Raw genomic sequence first — 18,344 nt, 5'->3', positions numbered from 1 at the left:
GGTCTAAAGCTGTGCAGAATTTTGGATGCATGTATTTTTTGCTTAGAATCAGACAGTATTATCTGAACTGGTGGTTGCACCTGGAGGCTCCAACCCCCCTGTGTTAGATACCCTACAAAGGCATAACAAAAGGCAGTCCTTACCCTAAAGATCTTACAATCCGAGTGTAACAAAACCAGAAAGATGTAACAAACAGCTGTAACAACGGGACAATTATGATCAGTTTAACTCTTCAGGCCTGGAAGTACAGTAGAACCCTATACCCAATTGAAGCAGTAGGAGGATTTTAGGTGGGCAGAGGAGAGTATAAATATTAGATTTCATATATGGCCAGGACACTGGATTTAATACCCCCACTCTTATAGAAAGTGTCTTGAGATATTTAAAGACCATTGGTAAACAGAGCCTTAGTTTTATGTGTTATCCAAGTTCAGCAGCGCTCTACCTCCTTGTTGATCTCTGTATTGACATTAATAACATTCAGCACTTATATAATGCTTGTCATCAGTAGATCTCGAAGCACTTTACAAAGAGCTATCCCCATTTGTAACTGGTATGGAACAACTACATTAATTTTAACTCAATATTCTATAATAACACAAACAGTAACCAAAGCCTGGTGGTGACTGCAACCTGCAGATCCCTGCAGTCTAGTGTCCCGCTGTCCAACGTGGAATTTGGTCTCTGTAGCCGCACCTGCAACACTAGCAGCCGCTCCACACTCCTAAGAGCTTTGAGCAGTGGTTCAATACTGGTTCAGAATGTTACTGGAGTGATCTGTTTGTGGATATGTAAATAATCCTTAGATACGGTGCCAGGAGGCGGCACTCAATAATATGTCGCATCACTCCTGGGTTTAGTAGGACCAATACAACTGCTTATTGGGCACTGCGAATGGCTCCCCTGGTTCTCTTTACACCAATTCTGAACACAAGGAAGAATGACACCTACGGAATCCTCAGGACACATGGGGGTTGTTCTTGGCGAGATCTCATCCAAATACCAACCCAACCAACTGATAGGCACAGTGCTGCAATGAAGGCCGGGCAAAGCCACCTTCCCTGGGGCGTTGAGAGCATTCTGAATCACAACCCCACCCAGAACCCAGACAAATGGGGCATGCACAGGAGTGAAAATCCGATCCAACCTTCTCTTTGTTGTGAATGAGCATGCGCTCGCCTCTCTCCAGCACTCAGCCATGCACCTGCCGTAACCGACAGGCATATGGCCTATTGCTAACCTGGCCGATCAGTACCAGGAAGAGATGCTATATCGTTAGGGGATATTTTGGAAGGTATATTAAACCGAGGCCCCTTCTGCCCGCCTCTGATGGCTACCCATGGAGAAGTTACCGATCTTTATCTAAAAGAGCTAGGGCTAGCAGCCAACATTGTGTACCCCCAGTGAGGGCTGAGCCCGGCACGGGCTGCATGCGTTCAGCTCCTGCTGACATCTGTTGGTGTTGACTGTTGAGGGTGCACAGCTCCTTGTAGGTTCAAGCTCTGAAGCAGATTCTAGGCTGAGAGTTTTCAAAGCCGCCACAGGGTGTAAACACACAGTCAATAGGAGTTGGACTTCCAGAGCCCTTAGATGCTTTTGAAAAGCTGCTCTCTAATGTCCTGAGCTGATTATGAGCGGTCAATCAGTGCAAATAGCTGTGGGTTGCTGCATAGGCCTACACAGTCTCCTGCATTCCCTGGATTGTGCAACACTTTGGGATACCTTGGGACAAGAGGCCTGGTATAAAATCACGTTCTGTCCCAGTCTATTGGCTTTCCCTGGAGCAGGAATTCAGTGTTCGGTACATTGCACTTCACTACATGTAACCAGTCCCTGACAAAAAACTGTTTAAAGCCTACACAAATATTTTATTTTTAACAATTCAGCCCCTCAATTCGGATTTGAGGAACCAAAGTAATTTCATGTGGTTCTCCAACACCCCGTTATGACATTTATGACATATTTTTCTGTTTAGAAGGGATGATTTTTTCCAGATGCCAGCAGATCTAAAACTACCTAATGAGATTTCCACAGCTGTAGAGTTTAAAACCATCTATGGTATTTTTTTTTTATAAAAGATGATGCTTTCCAACTAAAATATTTCTCTTCTAAAAACATTGTAAATGTAATTGAATGTGTGCTGAATTAATGAATATCATGTTCTTGTTCACTGAAAGGCAAGTGCTGTGTTTAGTTCTTTGCTTTCATGGATTTATAACTTGAATTTGAAATCATATTTATGCTCTTTTGTGATGCCGATGGCAGATCATTTCTTAAATATAACATTCAAGAGGCAGAGTTTTGGATGCCCATGATGTGGCCAAAACTTGGCACGGGCCTTCATGACAATAATACCTACCTCTCATGTAGCACAGCTCACCTGTAGATCTCAAAGTGCATTACAAAAGAGGTAAGTGTTCCACATGACCCCTGTTTTCACGTGGGAAAACTGAGCTACAGAAAGATGAAGCAACAGGCACAAGGTCAGCCAGTAACAGAGCAGGGAACAGCACTCATGTCTCCAAAGGGCTAGCCCATCACCCTGGCAACTGGACTCCATTACCTTCCTTACAAATGCTACCCCTCAAATAGAACCCAACCCAACTACCATTAAAGTCACCGAGAAGCTTTCCACTCACCTAAGTGGGGTTGGACTGGGTCCTTCTGGGCCTAAAGGAAGTTAGCCAGAATTTCAGAAGTGCATAGCATTCAGCGGCTCCCATTGTTCTCAATGGCTGGGTGAATTCTCCATTGTCGTCCGATCTCTTTTGAAAAACCGATCCCTTATTATTACTGCTATTTATTATTTGTGTAGTATCCAAGGCTCCAGCCATTCCCTGCACCTTGGGGAGGGAGTATTGCAACATGAGAAGGGTTAACATGGCTGAGCAGAGATGTAAGGGATTACTCCTTGGTGAAGTCACAATCTGACCCCCGTTGTTTATGAAGTGCTTTGAGATCCTCAAATGAGAGGTGAAAAGTGTTATTATTTTATTTGCACCTCAAACAAATTGAGATGCTGACAGCTGTGTTTACCCCTCACTCAGAAGGCAGGTAATTTCAATGCATTTCCTAATGCTCACCCGCCTCTTTTGCAGTGCAGGTGATGAACCCACCAGTTTGGGGGAATTTGCATTGGCTCAGGAGAGCATCTACTTGTATAAAGACATCTCAACAGTCTCTCCCCTCTAACTCCACCCCAACGGATGCTGTACCCTGCACTGAAGCAACTCAATGCGATTCAGTGAACGGCACTGTAGTCTCTTAGTTTCAGGTCTGTGTGTGACAGGAAGAAGAACAGATGAGGCACTACTCAATTTATTTAACCTGTTTGGATTGTTCTGGGTGTTGCTATATATCACTGGCCCAAGTTTCAGACCCAGAATGCTTGCTATATCCTTCCAGTGAAAAGTGACACCTATTACTCTGGCAATAAATTGCTGCATTGTCTGGAACTATTTAAGTTGCATCTTTTTCACCGTTATAAGAACGGAACACCCACAACCAACCGAGTGAGGCCCGGGCTGTTCCAGCTCTGAACTCAGCCTTGCAGATGTCTGTCACCTGTTTCTAAGGAAATGTGCAAGTGTTTGGGAAAGAGTAGAGCCTTGTTGTTGTTATGGGAATCTGAAACCACTCTGAACTTTGCCCTTCTATCCCCTTTCCAATTTTTTTTTTTTAAAAGAAATTGCTAGGCTCATACTTCCCTCACTGGTTTGCATTAAGAGCTCTGTCCTGCAAAATGCCAAGAGCCCTCAACTCCCACCAGAGTAATTGGGAGCTGAGATTGCTTAGTACCTTGCAAGACGTGCTCAGCACCTGGCAGATTCAGGTCCTAAATTAGAAAGCCAGTCTCCAGCTTATGTTAACCAGTCTTCTCAAACAATCCACCCACTGCTGGTTTGGAAAGGCTGTCATTCTGCATGACACATGGCATTAATACACAAGAACATACTGTACCTATAACAGCGTTTCCATTCATGGGGCCCACTCCCCTTGTCTGCTGGGCTGTGTGCTTTAGAGGAAAGAAATGTAACGTGTGCTGAATACCTCCTCAGGAAAAACACACAGGGGGTGCTATGCCAAACATTTTCTGATGCTCCGTGTAATGGGCCAAAGACCGGGGCGGCTGTAGATAGATGGGGTTATGTTAAACAGAGATGTAGTCATGGGGATATAGTCTGTGCTGCATTTCCTTTCCTGGCCAGATGTAGAAAACTGACATAGCACAATGCAAACGCTAGCTCAGGCTGCTGTAAAATGATCCTTGCACAAGACATAACCAGGGGAAAAGGTTATACAATGGACTTGAATCCTCAAGCTGAATATGGACACAAGTAAGTCAAGGTCAGATCTTTCCCAGTCAGACCACTTTATCCACTGGCTGGAAGTAGGATTTGTTTTTGTTGTGAGACAAGAAGAAACCACCACCATGATCCATCCTTGAAAACTCTGGGAATCTTCCAAAATCCAAAACTGAAGCGCATAAGAATAGCCACAAAGGGTCAGACCAGTGGTCCATTTAGCCCAGTAGCCTGTCTTCCAGCAGTGGCTGGTGCCAGATGATGGACCTGTCCTCCATGAACTTATCTAATTCTTTTTTTGAGCCCAGTTATACTTTTGCCCTTCATAATATCCCCTGGCAATGAATTCCACAGGTTGACTGTACATTGTGTGAAGAAGTACTTCATTCTGTTTGTTTAGAACCTGCTTCCTATTAATTTAATTGGATGACCCATGATTCTTGTGTTATATGAAGGGGTAAATAACACTTCCTTATTCATTTTTCTCCACATCATTCATGATTTTATAAACCTTTACGGTTGTCTCTTTTCTAAAATGAACAGTCCCAGTCTTTTTAATCTCTCCTCATACGGAAGCTGTTCCATCCCCCTAATCACTTTTGTTGCCCTTCTCTGTACTTTTTCCAATTCTAATATATCTTTTTTGAGATGGGGCGACCACATCTGCACACGGTATTCAAGATGTGGGTGTACCATGGATTTATATAGTGGCATTAGGATATTTTCTATCTTATTATCTATCCCTTTTCTAATGGCTCCTAACATTCTGTTTGCTTTTTTTACTGCCTCTGCACATTGAGTGGAAGTTTTCAGAGAACTATCCACAATGACTCCAAGATCTCGTTTTTGAGTGGTTACAGCTAATTTAGACCCCATTATTTTGTATGCATACCTGGGATTACATTTTCCAGTGTGCATTATATTGCATTTATCAACACTGAATTTTATCTGCCATTTTGTTGCCCCCTCACCCAGTTGTGTGAGATCCCTTTGTAACTCTTCGCAGTCTGCCTGGGACTTAACTATCTTGAGGAATTTTGTATCAGCTGCAAATTTTGTCACCTCACTGTTCACCCGTTTCCCCAGATCATTTATGAATATGTTGAAGAGCATTGGTTCCAGTACAGATCCTTAGGAGACCCCACTATTTATCTCTCTAATGTGAAAAATTGATCATTTATTCCTATACATTGTTTCTTATCTTTTACCAGTTACTGATCCATGAGAGGACATTCCCCCTTATCCCATGACAGCTTACTTTTCTTAAGAGCCTTTGGTGAGGGACTTATACCAGAAAAACTGGGTAGGAAGAACACTTGAGGATCAGCCTGGTGCATCAAACATGTGGACTCTGCCACAAGGCGTTTCTAGAAACCTATGCTATTTCCATGAAGGAGACAAAGAGATTATCCTTCTCCCGTGCCATAGAATCAGCAAAATGATGTCCAGCAGAACTCTTCTGGCTCTTACATTGTTCTGTGAAGGCCAGATTGAGCACCTCTCACTGCAAGGGTTGATCTTATTTCACAGAAGAGATCCCCTGTCCCTGGGATAGTCTCATGGACCATTGAGAACAATAAGCTGAAGTCAAGACCAAGACACTGGTCCCAGTGTTCTGCTGGGTGGGACTGCAAGTTGAGGTCACTGAGGATCAGGAGACCAAGTTTATGTCCCACCTAACAAAAGAGGTGAGTGTGTGTGTGTTTGTGGAGGGGGGTTGCTTGGTGTTGAGTCAGTTTGAATGTCAGTCTACCACTTATCAATGGGTTATTTTGGTATTCAAAGCCACCTTGAAGAATTTAGGGCTATTGCACACCTTTGCAGTTTATATAATAAAATAGTTCCTGGTCAGCTCTACTGTCAGTGAAGAATTATGTATGCTTGGCCTTGTATAATTAATCAGATGTCTTGATGTATACGGTTCCCTCAGCATATCACTCGATGGCAAGTAGCAGTGCATTGACAAACGTAGAGAAAAAGGGAATAATAAGAGAAAGAATTATTTTTATGTGTACTTGTCTTAAGACATATTTTTCCATTCAGTAATTTGAAAAAATAACCATCTGGAAAAAATCATATTATGGATGAGGCGTGACACGACATTTGCAACAAATATTTTTGCTGCTATTATCAGTACCAACTCTTTGCTCCGTCAAAAGTGGTATATTCAGATACCTGTACATTGTTCAGTAACTAAAAAGGCCCTGAAGTAAATCAACATGGGGTGCTAATATGCTTTAAACATTCACATATCCCTGTGTTTATTCTTCTTTCCAAAACATATTTTTTGCATCTAGCATTTGCCTTTGGTTCCTTGCCTTTTGCCCTTGCAGTCTCAGCAGAGTGACATTTAATGTCACTGTCACAGAGGGAGCCCAGATCTAAATAAAAGTATGAGGAGGCCACAAGTTCAAGAGCATAAATGAGGCAAAGATTCTGAAAGAAATCATTGACAAAACGAGTTCTAAATCATGTGAAACTTTGTTCACCCCTAAAGGAGAGATTACATTTATACATCATGGTCTTCAGAATGCTTTGGGTCCTGGTAGGCAAGCGGGTTAGAAATGAAACAGCTTATGTCATCCTCTTTGCTGGTTTGAAGCCTTGTAATTTACAATGTCACGGGCCACAGTACTTAAAATCAGTGCGTAAATATACATGCTGGAGCTTGAATTAAAAATCTCTCTCTCTCCTTCTGTTCAAGTGACATTCACCCTGGTGGAGAGGGCCAACACAAAGCACCATTTCAGTCCCAGGTCTTACGGGGTTTGAAGCGATGTACAAGCCTGCACTGGGTCTCTGCACAAAGGTGAATTTCTCCTTTGGGCCCAATCTAGTGCCTATTGCAGTCAGCGGAAAGACTCCCATTGACCTGAAAGGATATTGTATCAGGCCCCCAGAGAAGATTCTAGAGTCACCTTAGACGCAGAAACCTGCTTTGGTTTAGTCGTAAGCCCATGGGGTGAGAGAGGCTGTACACTGTTCATCAGCGGACCAAGGGAGCTTTAGGACAACAGCAGTGAGGTTATGTTTTGTATAAGCTGTAAAGGGCAGATATATTGTGCAAGCGTGAATGGAACTGAATTGGTCTCCTGGATGCGAAAGGATGGAAACTGTGTCTTCATTCCCAAAGGAGTCAACAATTCTCGGTCCCACTTAGAATCCAAAAGAAACCAACGAAGAGTTGAAGTATTCATCACTCATGGATCAAGGAAATTGGTGCTGCAGTATAAAATATAGATAAAATATAAAAATGCATCTGGGCTTGAACCATAACATTTGGACTCAGATCAGAAATTTCCAGAGCCAGGGCTGATGCACAGTTTTAGTAGTTCCCTGTAGAAAGACTGGGGCAGTAGTGAAGTTCAGATGCAACTGTTCCCAAAGTTTGGGGGTGTTTGGAGATGGGGGTTTGGTTGGGGCCTGCCTCTATATACATGTGTGAGAGGGAACATAAAGAAAAGCTCGCTCTGCAGTGCTCTGTGAATCACGCAAGCTGGGTATGTTACAAACCCCAAATCTGGGCTGGGTTCACCAAAAAGATGTCAGGATTTTTGACACTGAATGCACCGTTCTGTGTAGCTTCTGCAATGCTGAGTAACAAATGGAGTAAAGAAACAGTTGCATGACCCAGATGATCAGCGCATACCAACCATGCTGAATGGAAATGCAGCTGCAAATGTGCAGTGAGATGGCCATTCATCCAGCAAGACGAGCCCATAAGTGAAGCAGGCACATCACCAACATCCTAAAAGCAGAGGTGGCCCAGCTAAGATAGTAATTATGAATCCTATCCTTCCCCCAGTGAAGTGAATGGGAAAACACCACATACAACCCTGATCACACCTTCCCTACAGACACTCCTAACTTAATGCCATCTGTTGGAACGTGCTACAGCTCTGGGTCACCAAAGCATGCTGCTGACGCTTTATCACAGCATCTCTTCTTCCAGAGGGGCTCACGGCCTCTCCAGAAGTGCCACATACAGAAATAGGGAGTCCCAGACCTGTACTTTTCACCAGATGGCAACAGAAATCTGCGATAGTCCTCATAAGAAAGGCAACCAGTGGAGAAGCCCCCCAGCACCTGGCCTAAAAAAGTGAATACGTGGAAGATACTGTATATATTTATAGCCAGTCCATTCATTACACACTATTTTATAAAATCTATTTTTAAATATACCCAGGCTAATATTTACATTTATTTGATAAACTATAAGCATAAAGCTTTCTGGAAATTCACCCTGCTGTCTTGTAGGGAATATGAACACAACTTACACACATACATCCACAACAGAAAGGTTACCAATATCCAAGCTAATTTTAAACAGATCATTTTCCTTTTAAGCCCTGCTGTAAAGCTCTTTGCTGAACTGCCTCTACAAAATAGTAGGGTAGCAGACAAGCCTGGCTTCAATTTTAGCACCGTTTTTTGATGCCCCAATACACTGAAATCACTTGCTTGAAATGGTAACTTGGGTCATTCCTAATCGCAGCATGTTACTACTTAGCCATAAACGGGAAAGTGTTTCTTTCTCTGGGAGGGAGGGTAGGTGGGAATGAATCTTCTTAATGAAAATCGATAGCCTAAAATTTGAAATCAGTTGATGCAACTGTCTATGCAATTCAACTTCCTTATTAACAGAGTCACCCAATCAGCTTCATGTGCTCCCTGTTGCTAGGTTGCCTCCATAAACAAATTGATTAATTGATTTTTTTCCGAGGCCTTTTAGTGTAAGCAGGTCAGGTAGCTATGATTTCATGTTGCTTATCTACTTAGTGGTAGCGCTGCAATTCAGCTCAGAATTCCAGTTCCTTGTCTCAGTGATAAGGGATTACATCTTAAATTCAGATGTGGACCCAAACTGGGACTTCAAACCTCTTGGCAAATGGGGCAGAGAGATGATTGGGGTTAGAATTTCAGTGTAGGGGGAGGTAAAGTATAGATTTGGGACCCCTAGATCAGAAACCACCCCTACAGTCTTAGGCCTAGGTTGGATTTAAAAATCAGAGAAGATCCATTTTTCTTTTGGTGCTTCATCCAAGCCAAATCTTGGCCGAAAACTTGTTAGAGCGGCTGATCTTATGATATTTCCACCGTTGGAGGCCAAACTCTAGCAAGAGCAACTGTGTAGGAGATGTCAAATATGGCTCCTCGCCCGCATTTTGGTCTTCAGTCTGAACCCCAGAGCCTAGTTTAATCTTTACCCAGATGTGAAGACTGCCTCCTCAGCCCATCTGCAAAAGGGTTTTTGTCAGAATTAAAAGTAAACCCAGACAAATATTCTACGTGTTTTCAGGCGCACTGCCCGATATGCTGCAGCCCAGTTCCAAGAAAGATGCACCCATTTTGCTTAGCACATTGCTGCTTGAAAGTATCAGAGGGGTAGCCGTGTTAGTCTGAATCTGTAAAAAGCAACAGAGGGTCCTGTGGCACCTTTGAGACTAACAGAAGTACTGGGAGCATAAGCTTTCGTGGGTAAGAACCTCACTTCTTCAGATGCAAGTAATGGAAATCTCCAGAGGCAGGTATAAATCAGTCTGGAGATAACGAGGTTAGTTCAATCAGGGAGGGTGAGGTGCTCTGCTAGCAGTTGAGGTGTGAACACCAAGGGAGGAGAAACTGCTTCTGTAGTTGGATAGCCATTCACAGTCTTTGTTTAATTCTGATCTGATGGTGTCAAATTTGCAAATGAACTGGAGCTCAGCAGTTTCTCTTTGGAGCCTGGTCCTGAAGTTTTTTTGCTGTAAGATGGCTACCTTTACATCTGCTATTGTGTGGCCAGGGAGGTTGAAGTGTTCTCCTACAGGTTTTTGTATATTGCCATTCCTGATATCTGACTTGTGTCCATTTATCCTCTTGCGTAGTGACTGTCCAGTTTGGCCAATGTACATAGCAGAGGGGCATTGCTGGCATATGATGGCATATATAACATTGGTGGACGTGCAGGTGAATGAGCCAGTGATGTTGTAGCTGATCTGGTTAGGTCCAGTGATGGTGTTGCTGGTGTAGATATGTGGGCAGAGTTGGCATCGAGGTTTGTTTCATGGGTTGGTTCCTGAGTTAGAGTTGTTATGGTGCGGTGTGTGGTTGCTGGTGAGAATATGCTTAAGGTTGGTGGGTTGTCTGTGGGCGAGGACTGGCCTGCCTCCCAAGGTCTGTGAAAGTGAGGGATCATTGTCCAGGATGGGTTGTAGATCACTGATGATGGGTTGGAGAGGTTTAAGCTGAGGACTGTAGGTGATGGCCAGTGGAGTTCTGTTGGTTTCTTTTTTGGGCCTGTCTTGTAGCAGGAGGTTTCTGGGTACACGTCTGGCTCTGTTGATTTGTTTCTTTATTTCCTTGTGTGGGTATCGTAGTTTTGAGAATGCTTGGTGAAGATCTTGTAGGTGTTGGTCTCTGTCTGAGGGGTTGGAGCAGATGCGATTGTACCTCAGCGCTTGGCTGTAGACGATGGATCGTGTGGTGTGTCCAGGGTGGACCACTTCCTAGACACCACAGTATAAATAAGCGATGGCCACGTTAACACCACCCTATACCAAAAACCCACCGACCGCTATGCCTACCTTCATGCCTCCAGCTTCCACCCCGGAAGGGAGCCCAACAGGGACAGACGGCCCCACGGACAGTTTTTTTTTGACACCCCAATAGAGATTTTAAAAGGTTTTTTACCTTTATTGTGGCGCCATGGGGTTTGGAGCGGAACGATTTGTAGCAGCTGCCAGTACCTTTGCGGGCGTTGCCATCCCAGACAAGCCCCCAAATTGTCGGAGAATAACAGAGTTCTCACTTTTTGTTTGGGTACAGCAAATTAGATACTTTATTTTCTTTCTATTAATTGCATAGAGGGAGAGAGCTAAACAGGTCTCTCCCAGGTAAACAATTACAGCAAGCATTTATACCTTTTGTTACAGACAATAATGAGCAACAGCTGCATTTTGTTTATACATAGATCATTTTAATATTTTGTTTTGCTCACTAATGTAGACTCTTAGTCTACATTCCATATTATTTACACGTTATTTACACAAGGTCGCAACAACTTTTCACACAGTTCTTTTCCACTTGCCTTACACATTTCTTGCTTCTGCAAATTTAGCGTTATTAGGGTTACAGTTAGCCTAACTTTTGCTAACAAACTGTCATGCATTGCATCCCCTTCCTGTTAGTTTTTTTTTTTGATTCCACACTAGCATTGGATGTTAGCTGTCTTTTTGGGGAGTTGGACTCCTGGTGGGGAGCTTGCAAGTGGAGCTGAGCAAAACCCAGGCGTTCAGCTCCCCACACTGCCCCTTTTAGGTCAGTGGAAGCGTTTCTGGTGACCGAAGGAAGGTAGTGTGGACATGCACCACCACAGTGGCTGTAAGTCGACCTAATATAGGTCGATTTAAGTTTTTAGTGTAGACAGAATCACAGTTTGGGGAACAATGGATCTTCCTGCTGTTTCCTCTGCCCAAGGGAAGAAGGTTAAGGGCCTTAAAGTTGGCATTGCAGATAAAGTCACTTGTGATGATGATAATTAGAGTTAGCTGAAATTTCAATACAGTTTTTTAAAATGAAAAACAGACTTTTATGAATTCAGCAGCCAGCACCTCCCCCCCCCCACCACATTTGTATGTGTGTGTATGTAGACATTGTCTGGGTTTTAACAAAATTTTCAAAATTTTGATACTCCCATTCCCCCTAAACACACACACACACACACCTTTTCTACCTTTTCCCCCCTGTTTTTCTTTAGCCAGTGAATGCAATAGCATAAATGTTGTCCAATTTCCCCACCCCCATACTCTTTTCATGTTTTTTCCCCCATTTTTCCTTTAACAACTTTTCAAAAGCTGCAGAATGACAGAAGTAAAAATGGAAAAGAGAGAGAATTAAAAAAAAGGGGTGAGGGAGGAACCCTGGTCACCGTCTCTTCCATTCCATTGCATTCAGCAGCAAAAAGGGGGAGAGAAAGGAAAGAAACAAGCAAACAAAAAATGGCAATAAAAATACAAACTGAAAGTTCATTCTGTTTTTGAATGAAAATGACTGAAAACTTTCAAAAAACCTTCTCCCCCCCCACATTTTCCCACCTCTTCCAATACTATAAAAAGGTCAGGTGACAACAGTTGACTTAGAAATACTAAGATTAAAGGAGCATATTGTGATCTCTTGACCTCAATGAGGCTCATTTGAATGACTGGTCACTAACCCAAGTAACCGGTTCAGAATCTGTCCCTTTAACTGCAAACTGGATTGTCAAATAGATTTCATAGTTTCTACCTGAGATGGGCTGAGTCGTCTGGTTTGGAATCCAGATTTAGGTTTTGGATTTGAGCCTGAAATCACGTGAGATTTTCTTCTAAAATTTGGTCCAAGAGCAGCAGATATCTTGAGAGACTGGGTGTCTTGAGAGATTTCTGCTGTCTTGAAATACCAGGAAAGCAGCTGTTCTAATGAAACCTGGGCCCTTCTCTGGTTTTAGCATCAATGTGGAATCAAACCACACTGGTGAATTCAGACCTTGGAATTCAACCATCCTGAAATTTGGAGGTGTTCATTTAAACATGTCATTGTGTTTTGATTAGAGACAGGTAAAAACCAAAACCTTAGTTTCTCACCAAGACAGTACTTAGCTCACTCCGCTAAACAAATGGAAGGTAGGAATGCCGATGCCCAGGGCCCTGCAGTGAGTCAGTGGCAAAGTGCAGAACAGAACCCAGGAATCCTGATGCTCATTCCTCTGAACTAACCAAAGGGCAGCATTGCGTATCTCCATGAATCTAAAGATGGGATGGAATTGGGCCCCTCCTGCTCCAGCTTATAAAATATAAACTTTATATTCATTACAAAATATAACAAATGAAAAAGCCAAACGGTAAAATTGGTGGATTATAATTTCCTTTCTATGCTGCCTTCATTTATAAACCAATTATGTGGAGTTTTTCTATTGGAATTACCCTGCTGCCAAACAATAATATGAAGAATATTTTAAAATTAGTCAGACATAATATCTTGCATCCCTATGTTCTGATATCATTATTATTAATAATATTTAAACATTAATAATTTGTGTTGTGATAGTGTCTGGCAACCCCAGTCATGGACCAGGGGCCCACTGCGTCAGGTGCTGTACAAACAGAACAGAAAGATGGTCCCAAAGTTCTTAGAGTGTAAGTGTAATGACACGAGACAGCAGGTGAATACAAACAAGGAAACAATGAGACAATAATGTTCTAGTGTATCTAGTATCAGTAAGTGCAGAACGCAGAGGAAGGGTGATGCTGAGTCCATGGATTTTGCAAGGAAAAAAGGATGAATCACAAAGCATTTCTCATTTGCTTCCACCTCATCCCAGACTGTTGTCGACACCACTGATTACACCAGTAAGACATGCACTTAAAACTGTCTTCCTCTTGAGGCAGCCATACTCTTCCCCAGCCATGCATTGCTTCCTTCTGTGAGCACTACAGCCCCTCTGTATATTTGCTCATTGCAGTAGAACATAGGGTGACCAGATGTCCCGATTTTATAGGGACAGTCCCGATTTCTGGGTCTTTTTCTTATATAGGCTCCTATTACCCCCCACTCCCGTCCCGATTTTTCACATTTGCAGTCTGTTCACCCTACTAGAACATCACTTTTATGAATCAAAGAAGAATCTGGCAAAGGATCACTCCAAACACTGCAGCCAAAGAACGAGGGAGAATTGTAGAATGATTTTCAAGATCTCGCACATTCTCCCTGTGAAGGTCTTTTCTCAGACTCTAGAGAAAAGAGGGACCTTTTACTATGGGTCTTGGTGGGTGTTCATTTTTCTTTCAGGAGGTAGAACACTGATTCTTTCTTCTCTAGAGGATCTGCCCCCGTCCTCTCAAAAACAAGACAGGAAAAAGGCAGCAGCATCATTAATCTTAAACTTTATCTCCTATTAGTGTGTCAATAAAACAATCTTTTCTTATGCCACCCTTTGATATACTGGACATGTGTCAGAAAGACACAGGCCATCCATATCTTATCGTACATTAAGAAGAGTCATCCCGAAATGTACCTTCATTACTGCGACAGTCATGTCAAAAAGAATCGACTTATTGTCAACGCATCTAACCTAACAATGTTAATGGACCCTTCAGACATCTTCTCGTCCTCATTTGTTTCCTACATGCCTATCAAAGAGACAATGCTAGATAGTTACCAAGCTCTGGGGAGTGGTATGTGTATGTGCTAAGAGAGTCCATGACAGCTCTCTGGGCTGTTTGTAATGAAGTCAGATGGGCAGATGGGAGGAGGGATTGGGGGAGTCTTTTCTTCAACACTACAGGAGATGCAACGTGGAACTTTAGGCTTCTCCGCTGTTATATTTCCTCCTCCTCTCTCACTACTACCAGTTATCAGTTCATGATGAATTTCTGGTACATCAGCATTCTTGTTGTTACTCCATTGCTCAGCAATATATGGACATGATTTATCTTGCATTTCACCCATGCACATCCGCTTACATCTCTGATGTTGCAGCCTGGGGAGTGTGGGGCTCAAGCCATCACTTGAAGGATAGACATCCTTTGGAGCTGTCAGAAGGTGAATGTTTGACATTGGGCAGAAATGCTTTCCATGTTTTACCTTTGCCAAGTCAGTCACTGCAAAACCTATTCTGAGAAATGCCGTGCTTTTCTATTATGAATGAACTTGCTCTGTGCCAAACCGTGAGTGGATGTCTGCTGCTAATCAATGGTAACAAGACGACCTCTTCTTAATACTAGTGAATAGAGTAAGAAACAGTTTGCCTTGTGGAAATTGCACAATTGCTTTGTTTAATGAAACAACATGATTATAATTTTCCTGTTAAGGCAAACAATCTTTAAAGTAAATCTCCCGCACATGTAGCTAAGCATCTGTAGGACTCATCCTTCTTCCTTGTTAAATCATGTTACAATACATTCCTGACGCATGGATTTTGGATCATAATCTTAATCAATCACACCTGATAAACAAACTTGTTTTCTATAATATTGGCTCAGTATGAGAAGTAAGTCAATGTACACTTACTTACAGATCCAGGGCTCTGTTTAAACAGATTTCCACTTCTAGTGTGCAGTACTTATGCAACCAGGGGAAATACAAAAACATTTGCCATTACTAAGAGTATATATGGTATTCACTCCATGGCTCCTACACTGGTGATGGGGGCCCAGACTCACTAAGCCAGATTTGGGTTTGGGTTTGTTGCTCTAGAATTGCTCAGGAGAGCTGGGTTATTGACACTTCCACTTTTTTCTTTTCAAATAAAAGCAAGCATAAAACCATTTGTTCTGAAAAAACATGTATTCCATAGTTCAAGGGGTTACAAGCACTTGGCCAGTCTATAAACCAAAGAAAGTACATCAAGGTTGGCTCCCCTCCACCTTGACAATGTCCTGCTACGTCTAGGTTGGGTTCATTCCCATGTCATTTGAACAGAATGATCAAACTGCTTAAATAACCTTACAATCTGAGTCTTGAGGGTTTTTTCCTCCTCCGCCCCACCCCCTTTATGTGAGAAAATCATAGACCTTACCTTCAGTGTACAGGAAAAAGTGTATTAATGTGCCAACATCAAGTGAATTCTATAAGTCTTCTATTCATTAAGCCCCCAGTTCCGCCACACATAATTCATCTCTGCTCAGCTTTGCTCCTCGATGGTGTGCTAGTAAAATAAAAAAGAAATAGGTATTTAGCCAAAAAGAGGGGTTCCTGGCTCCAGCAATCAACTTGCACCTCCTGACAAGGGAAAAGCAGACGTGCTTTGCCAAAAACCAAATACCCAAGCCTGTGTTAGTTGTGGTGGGTTTTTTTTTTTTAAAGCCTGCAATTGGAAGATATGATATTTACATTGTTCTTTAAAGGTTCCCTTTTGTAACACACTTTTGTCCATAATAAAGTATTTCTTTCCTTGATACTTTCCCAGGGTACTTCTATGGCCCTCACCACCATAGTGTCTAAACACCTGTACGATTATCATTGATTAGTGATGAACCTGAAAAACTCTTGGGTCCAAACATAGCACTGTGGCTGGGAATGGATTGCTCTGGATCCAAATTTTGACTTGGGCTCACTGATAGTGACATTGGCTATTGGATCATTTAAGAGAGACTCAGTCCAAAGGGCCTTAGCCAAATGCAGCGACATTAAAGAGCCAAATTACATTTACCCAGGGATAGCCTTACGGTAGCAAGAAAACCTAGGCATTCCTTTCCCCACCTAGTGGCCATGTGCAGGAAGCTGCCCGAAGGTACCCTTGTGCTTCCTGTGAATTCTAGTAGTGCTACACAGACCGATGTGGGGACACAGTGGGACTATCGCTATGGCCCTGTCCCCATTCCAGGGTAGCACTGGAAGGGGAATGCAAATGTGGCAAAGGTTGTCAGTAAACGTGCATGACCCTGGAGGCATTATGTCTTACACAGATATAGTTCTTTACTGCACAGCTCCTGCCAAGTTCTCCACAGACTACAAAAGCCAAGACTGAGCCCAATGGGTTTGCTCAGACAGCAACAAAAAGCGAGTGCCCTGTGAGCTTAAGAAAGGAAAATTTTGGAAACCAGTGGTGGTCCACAAGGGCAGATGGTCAAAGGAGCATGGACGAGACAGATCAGCTTTCCTTTCCTAATGGATAAAAAATTCCTGCCCCATTGCAACCCTGCTGAAGTATGAACCAAAGACAGACTTCCGGGGGACTTATGCAGGCAGGATCAGATTAATAAGCAGGTTTAGGGCCTGATCCAAAGCCCAGGGAAGTCAATGGAAATGAGTGAACTGGACTTTGGAGCAGGGCCATAAAGCAGAAGGGAAAGCAAGAGGGTAACCCTGGAAAGGGTGTCTGCTTTGTATCACACCCAGAGACAGGAGAAAATAACCACAAGGGAGAGAGGAAAAACAACTTGGACGTGTTTGAAGAAGCCTAAATCTCAGTCGCACTAGCCACGGAAGGACGTGATGGAAGAAGGCACCATGTATGATAGAGCAGGGACGAGGGCTGCTTGCCGCGGAGAAGAAGAGAAGAACTACTAGCCTTTGTAAGGTTCCTGTGGCTGCACTTGGATTCAGGTGGCACTGCAGGACCAGTGGCAATGCCATGAAGTGGCCTCTCTCTCTCTTAGTGAGATGGATGAAGCTGTGATGAAAATAGAACCCAAAGTATTATGCAAAAAGCATGTAAAAAGTGTTCGTATCCTCTCCGGCTGGGGTGAGAATTGGATAAGAGCAATAAGTTGTTGCCTGCTAAAGCTTCTGCATTCAGACTGGGTCAGAGTCTGAGGCACTTACTTGGCTTTTACTCAGATCTCAGGTAATAACCCCCCAGGGCCAGCAATAGGGTTTGAACATGCAACTACCAGTGATAAAGCCATGAGCTAAAGGCATAACTCCATTAGCTGTCAGATGTAGTAGACTCTTAACCTCTTATGTGGACTAGCCACTAAAGGAGTGACAAAGACCTACACTCTTTTAGCGTGGCTTAAACTTAGTTGGGAAAAGTTCCTATTGAGTTCATTGGGAGTGAGTTTAACTACGGGCTAGGTGTACAACAAAAGACATTCAGCTCAACATATTGAGACAGATACTGCATATTCTTCAGGTTTGATGAGAATAAAATTAATTTACAAAAGAGTCCAAGGCAGAGGGCCTGATTCTCCATTGCCTTGTATCATCACTTACACCAGAGCAGAGTGACTGTAATGCTGTCATTTTGATCTGTAACTATTTACTTTCTTGGGGTTGGGGGTTTTGTTTTGTGTCTGTACAGCTCCCAGCACAATGTAGTGTTCCTCAGTGCTACTGTGATACAAATAATAATTTACGCTTATTTTGCACTGGCAGAAATGTTTACGCAAGGACCAGACCAACGGCAAATAAGGCCCATAATATGATTTATAAGACAAGCACAGTTACTGTGTAATTATTATTGATATCTAGATAATTAAGGCTGTACTTTACCTGGCAGCATTAATTAATGCTTTTTTGAAAGCCCCATTCACAAGTAGCTGTTAAGTATTATTCCATTAACACTTTGCAGCTGTACTG

Source organism: Trachemys scripta, chromosome 8 (genome assembly GCF_013100865.1).
Source record: "Trachemys scripta elegans isolate TJP31775 chromosome 8, CAS_Tse_1.0, whole genome shotgun sequence".
Taxonomy (NCBI): domain Eukaryota; kingdom Metazoa; phylum Chordata; order Testudines; family Emydidae; genus Trachemys; species Trachemys scripta.
Note: the sequence above shows the minus strand (reverse complement) of the source record.